Genomic DNA, 6503 nt, shown 5'->3' on the forward strand with positions numbered 1-6503 from the left:
TCCGAAACTTCCTCAATGGGCTCGAAAGGAGCAAGGGAGAGACCTTCTAAGATGACGGCCAGATCCCAAGCTGGTACCCTTGTGCGAACTGCAGGCCTCAGCCTCAAGGTGACACGAAGGAAGCGAGACATAAGCGGGTGTTTCCCGAGGGAACCTCCACTTGAAGGGGTGTGGTAAGCAGCTAAGGCCGCCACATACACCTTCAGTGTGGAGTGGGATAACCCTGTGGAGAGACGGTCCTGCAGGAAATCCAGGACTGTACCAACCGGGCAGTTAACTGCCTGCTGGCGCTCTCCACACCAAGAGGTGAAAAGTTTCCACCTCGCGGCATATAACTTCCTCGTGGAGGGAGCTCTGGATCGGAGGATGGTCTCAACGACCTCAGCCGAGAGACCAGAATCTATGAGCTGGGCCCCCTCAGAGGCCAAGCCCACAGCCTCCATAGCTCTAGACGGGGGTGAAGGATCGACCCACTCGCCTGAGAGAGCAGATCTCTCCTGATCGGTATCTCTAGGGGAGAGCCGTTGAGGAGAGACACTAGGTCCGCAAACCATACCCGGGCCGACCAGAACGGGGCTATTAGCAGGAGACTGAGCCCGTCCCGGCGAACCCTCTCCAGAACTCCTGGGAGCAGAGCGATCGGGGGAAAAGCGTACAGACGTGACCTCGGCCACGGATGTACCATCGCATCCAACCCCAGCGGGGCTGGATGGCTGAGAGAGAACCACAGCGGGCAGTGTGATGTTTCTCGAGAAGCAAATAGGTCTACCTCGGCAAGACCGAAATGTTTCCATAGGAGTTCCACCACCTCGGGGTGAAGACTCCATTCCCCGGGCCTCGGCCCCTGTCTTAACAGGATGTCTGCCCCCTGATTTAAATACCCCGGGAGATAAAAGCTCTCAGAGAAAGAATTTTCCCCTGGGACCATAGAAGGATCTGACGTGCCAGTTTGTAAAGCGGGCGAGAACGCAAACCCCCCTGATGGTTGATATAAGAAACCACCGATGTGTTGTCTGTCTGGACAAGAACATGGTGGCCCCTTAGGTCTGGGAGGAAGTGTTTCAGAGCCTGAAACACCGCCAACATCTCTAGGCAGTTTAAGTGCCACAGACGATGATGGTCCTCCCACAGACCCTGAGCCCACCCGTGAGAGAGGCATCTGTCATTAGCATAACGCGACGACAAGGAGCTCCTAACACAGGGCCTTGGGACAGAAACCAAGGATCTTTCCACATGATCAGGGCGTGATGACACCGTCGCAAACTCACGATCATGCGAAGCGGATTTCCCCTCGGGGAGAATCCCTTGGTCCTGAGCCACCACTGTAACAGTCTCATGTGCAAAAGGCCAAGAGGTATCACGTTGGACGCAGCTGCCATGAGACCTAGCAGTCTCTGGAACTGTTTTACAGTGGATGACTGGCCTAGCTTGACCTGATCTACTGCAGCGAGAATCAAAGCAATACGAGCAGGTGACAATCGTGCCTGCATCGTCGTTGAATCCCACACTACACCTAGAAAAGTGGTTCTCTGTAATGGAGAAAGAACACTCTTTTTGGCGTTGAGCCTCAGCCCCAGTCACTTGATATGAGCAAGAACGACATCTCGGTGCCGAACCGCCTGTTGTTCCGATTGAGCTAGAATCAAGCAATCGTCTATTTAGTACAGAAAGCGGATGCCCTGTAACCTCAGCGGGGCTATAGCAGCATCCGTACACTTCGTGAATGTTCGGGGTGACAGTGCTAGGCCGAACGGAAGAACCCGATATTGGTACGCTTCGCCCCCGAAAGCGAACCTCAGGAACTTCCTGTGTTGAGGGAGGATAGATACATGGAAGTAAACGTCCTTTAGATCTATCATGACAAACCAGTCCTCGGATCTGATTTGAACATCCCCAGTGACAGACACAGCGCCCTGTAACGTGCTGGCAGGGAACAGCTGGTCTGGGCACTCCGCAACCCTCCTCGGAGGGGGCGAGCGTCCCTCGGGAAATCGCTCGCCGAGTCTCTCTACGCCCTGTGAAGGCAGGGTTAGTAGAGCAGACCACTGAGGGCATCGGAAAAGACAGGGCACCGTGTTCTTGTGCAGTGAACTCAGGTCTTTCACGATAAGGACCACCCTCAGAACCCTGACGTTCAGCACGTCAGGATTTTTTTTTTTTCGATGAAGTAGTATCCTAACTCCCTGCTGGGTGGGGGACCCATTCCGCCAGGAACTCTACTAAGGGAACCAGCCTCTCGAGGCTGGCCTCCGGATGAACATCCCGAGTGACAGACACAGCGCCCTGTAACATACTGGCAGGAAACAGCTGGTCTGAGCACTCCACAACCCTCCTTGGAGGGGGCGAGCGTCCCTCGGGAAATCGCTCGCCGAGTCTCTTTACGCCCTGTATAGGCAGGGTTAGTAGAACAGACCCCTGAGGGCATCGAGAAAGACAGGGCACCGTGTTTTTGTGCGGTGAACTCAAGTTTTTCCCGATGGGGACCACCCTCAGAGTCCTGACGCTCAGCCCGTCAGCACTTTTTCGACGCGGCCTTTCTGGCGACAATGACTGTCCTCAGATCAGTCCTGCCCCGAGAAGGCCGCGCCGGAGAGCACCCCGCCTCGTCCCTCCAGTTTCTCTGCAGGGGGGCACGAGACGTGACACTCCGCTTCTGCTGTGCTCTTTTTGAAGACGAACTCGACGAAAGACTTTGCTCTGGTTGAACATTCTGCGTGACAGACACAGTGCCCTGTAACGGCGCACCGGCAGGGAACGACTGGTCTGAACACACTAGAACCCTCCTTAGAGGCGGCGAGCGTCCCTCGGGAAAGCACTCGCCAGACCCTTCTACGCCCTGTTTCGGCAGGGTTAGTAGGACGGGCCCCTGAGGGCGCCGGGAGAGACAGGGCACCCTTAAGGGAGGTGAACGCAAGCCTCTCTCGGCGGGGACCCCCCTCAGATTTCCTTTGAGCAGGTCGGCCTGAAAAGCCTGCATAAAAGTCATCGTATGCAAACATGCAGCCGCCTGCCGAGCCACCGAGTAAGCCTTCCCCACCAGCACAGAGGTATATATATTTATTTATTTATTTATTTTTTGGTGGAAGAGCCGGTGCTTTAAGTGAAGACGATGAAGCAGGAGAGAGATAGCTCGCAAGCGTCTCCTCCGCCTACAGTATCGTCACATAACCAGCAGATTTAGCACCAACAATGTTACCATAAGCATTGGACTGATTTGTGTAAATTCTGCTTGAAACCGGTCTAACCCAGGTCTTTGAAACCTCAGCATGAAGATCTGGGAAGAACGGTAAGCACCGGCTAGAAGGTTGAGGTCGTGCAGACAGAAATCTATCATCTAGATTGCTTTTAATTCTAGAAACCTGTCTATCAGCTGGCCACTCGATACTGTTATTTTTTTTTATTTTTTTTTTAGCTTTTCAACAGCCCGAGATAATACATCCATCAAACCTTCTTCATTTGCAGTATAATGTGATAAACTAGTTTTCTCTGATAATAAACTTAATTTCGACATCCAGCTCCTCAGAACTGGAAAATCTCAATTCAACATCATCATGTGCCTCCACCCGGGCAGAAGTAACCGCCGCAGCGCGTGCTTCCAGAGCCGGGTGAGAGGCACTAGATCTCGTCGGAGATAGCTGAGATAGGGCGGAGCCCGTCTCAACGTCGCCAGCGAGATCCATCTGCGAGCCCCAAGACAAGCGCCGCCGCTCTGCCTCAACAGAAGCGGGACCCGAGCCTCGGGGAGCTCGCAGCAAATCACTCTCCTCGAAGAGCGATCGCCGCGAGCGCAGAGTTCTCAAGGGAAAACGCTCGCAATGCTGACAATCGACACCCTCGAGAGCCGACTGGGCATGCTGAACTCCCAAACAAGCTACACATAACTCGTGAGAATCCCCACCCGTGATGTGCCGAGTACAGGGGGGAACACACTTCTTATACTGCTCGCTCATATTGGTTTTTTTTTTATATAAAATATATATAGTGAAAATTCCTGACAAAACAGACAAACACAATCGACAGATTCAGACACACACAGAGCTGCTGAAGTAACTAAAAGCTGGCGTGTTGTGTACTCAGGGGATATTTATAGCTTCCTGGTCGATGACGTCACTCGCCGTACGCTCATCCTCTCCATTGACTGATTTCATTCATGCTTCAGACGCGTCACGCTGAGGGCGTTCCCACTGCGATTTCACGCAGCGGTAGTCCCTGAAGGGGAACTTTTTTTTTCAAAGCAATGGCCTACAGCAGGAGTAGTTTTGCAGTATTTTAATTAAAGATAATTACATGTACTAAAGTGTTTCTAACATTTACAGTGTGTATATATAGTATATCAAAGGTATAAACTTAATCACTTCTTTATGCCATTCTCCACCATCTGAACTCTTGGAATTCAAATAAATGTAACAAAAGCATAATGAATGCACACAATTTAGATTGTAAATACTGAATTCCAATATTTAATGTCAAACTGTTTAAAGACAAATGTAGTGCCAAAACTACTGCACAACTGTATAAATATCAGTTAATTATATACAAAAAATAGCCAGATACAGAAGCAAACTATTACAGTTACACATACAGTAACATTAAAAAAATCACTATGATGAAGTAATATTTTTTACAAACCAAGAAATGAGATTCAACTTTGTTATGTGAAAATATATTTGTTTCTTCCTCCCTTTAAAGAACAAATAGGCAGAAACTTAAGCACAACATTTTACATTCTCAACTTTAGTTTTATATCCTTGTGATTATTGTTCACTTTTATTAAATGAAACTAAATGAAAGGAAACTTAAAATAGTTAATGATTGTAAATGTCAGCAAGAAAATGTTTCTATAAAATACATTCACGGGTATATTACATTTACATTAACCAGGCAGTGATATAATGATACCATAGATGCAATTATGGTGGATATTTACTATAGTAACCACTGTAATAAAAGGTTTAATGAAGCTAAATGCAAGACATTAAGTCCATCTAAATGTAAAGGTAACAAACTCACAGAATAATCTCCAGTTGTAAAGTGTCTCATTTCTGTAATACTCTTTCAGCACCAAACAGAATTCCATAAATATTTATTATTTTCAAAAGGTTTTCCTGAACACTCTCACTATCTTCAATTGTTCGGACAAACACCTGCTATATACACTTGCAGAAACATACATTTGACTATTGCACCATGAAGTCGCTGCATGACTACAACTAATGGATGTCAATGAATATGTCCTTTACCAAAACTCCTGATGAGCACTGACGCTTATTTGATAAAGGCATTAGGCAGACCTCAAGTACACATCCTACGCATGCCCAAACAACACCGCACAAAGACAGTAATGAAGTGGACACCACCAGGAGGATGCAGGAGACAGGGAAGACCAAGGAAGACATGGAGACAGATGTTTCACGAACACCTGAAGAATGTCAGTGTCCCATGGGAAGATGTGGAGAACTAATCCACGGATCGAATACGTTGGAGGACACTTGTTGCCCAATGTGCCCAGCACAGGACTTGATGATGATGTTGTGAGTTTATCCATAACTGTGGGATATTTTTCTGTAAAGAGGTTGGATAATTAAATGTTAAATGCATTTATGTAATACGTTTACTGATATGTGGGCATGATTAAAAGTATGTCATTAATAGCAAGCAAAAATAACACGATTTACATGCAAATGGGACAGTTATCAGCAGTGTAACTGATCTGATCATGACAAAATAATCGAGTATCTGATGTCGTGTGACAAGTCATATTAGCTTTTCCACTCTTGCAAACAGACAGAGGTAGGTCATGAGGTGTGGAGAGACATCATATATCATTAGAACATAAACAGACAGGGTCCAATTTGTAATAATTTTAAATAATACAATGCAATTAATATAAACTTTCTGACAGTGTGTGGGGCATCCGCAACTGATTTGCAAATATGGCGATAAATATGTACAGGAATTGAGGCAGTAGCCAATGACAGCACTAGGAGTAAAAGCTGCAGGATTATGTACGAGTATACAAATATGTATGAGCATCGTATGAATTTGAGAACTTGTTAAATCTTGCGAATTATTAAGACTTTTAGACTATGTTTGTACTGATTGGGCTATGGGTTTTGTAAGAAAAGGTTTAAGAAAAAACAAATGATTGATAAAATGTTTGATTACAGGTTAAAACCAACACATACATACCATTGTGAATATTTGCCTTTGTAGCTTTTCGTCTCACGTTTACTTCTCCTCAAACAATAATGAGCTGATATTTTATAGAAAATAAGATATCACTATGTATAATATATAGGGTTATTTAAAGGAAAAATTACAGATTTACCTTACAATTTTTGGATTTTAAATTATTAGGCATTAAAAGCATGGTAAGTGTTGTGGTTACTATGCATTTACAACAAATATTAATTAAAAACTACCAATACTGAGGTAAAAGCATGGTAAGTTTTGTAGTTACTGTGCATTTACAACTAATGACACATTAAAACTGCAAAAACTGT

At 46.2% G+C, this 6503-nt stretch overlaps 1 long non-coding RNA gene across 1 annotated transcript; it reads right to left on the minus strand.

Annotated features, from left to right (window-relative positions):
* Nucleotides 1-4431: 4431 nt before the first annotated feature.
* LOC143740301 (uncharacterized) lies at nucleotides 4432-6254 on the minus strand. Its single transcript, XR_013204828.1, has 2 exons — nucleotides 6190-6254; nucleotides 4432-5562 (listed from the first exon to the last, which is right to left on the minus strand). It is a non-coding gene; the product is annotated as an uncharacterized LOC143740301 (long non-coding RNA).
* Nucleotides 6255-6503: the final 249 nt, after the last annotated feature.

Source organism: Siphateles boraxobius, unplaced genomic scaffold, assembly GCF_051911475.1.
Source record: "Siphateles boraxobius isolate OS27281-9 unplaced genomic scaffold, OSU_SipBor_1 1, whole genome shotgun sequence".
NCBI classification, from domain to species: domain Eukaryota; kingdom Metazoa; phylum Chordata; class Actinopteri; order Cypriniformes; family Leuciscidae; genus Siphateles; species Siphateles boraxobius.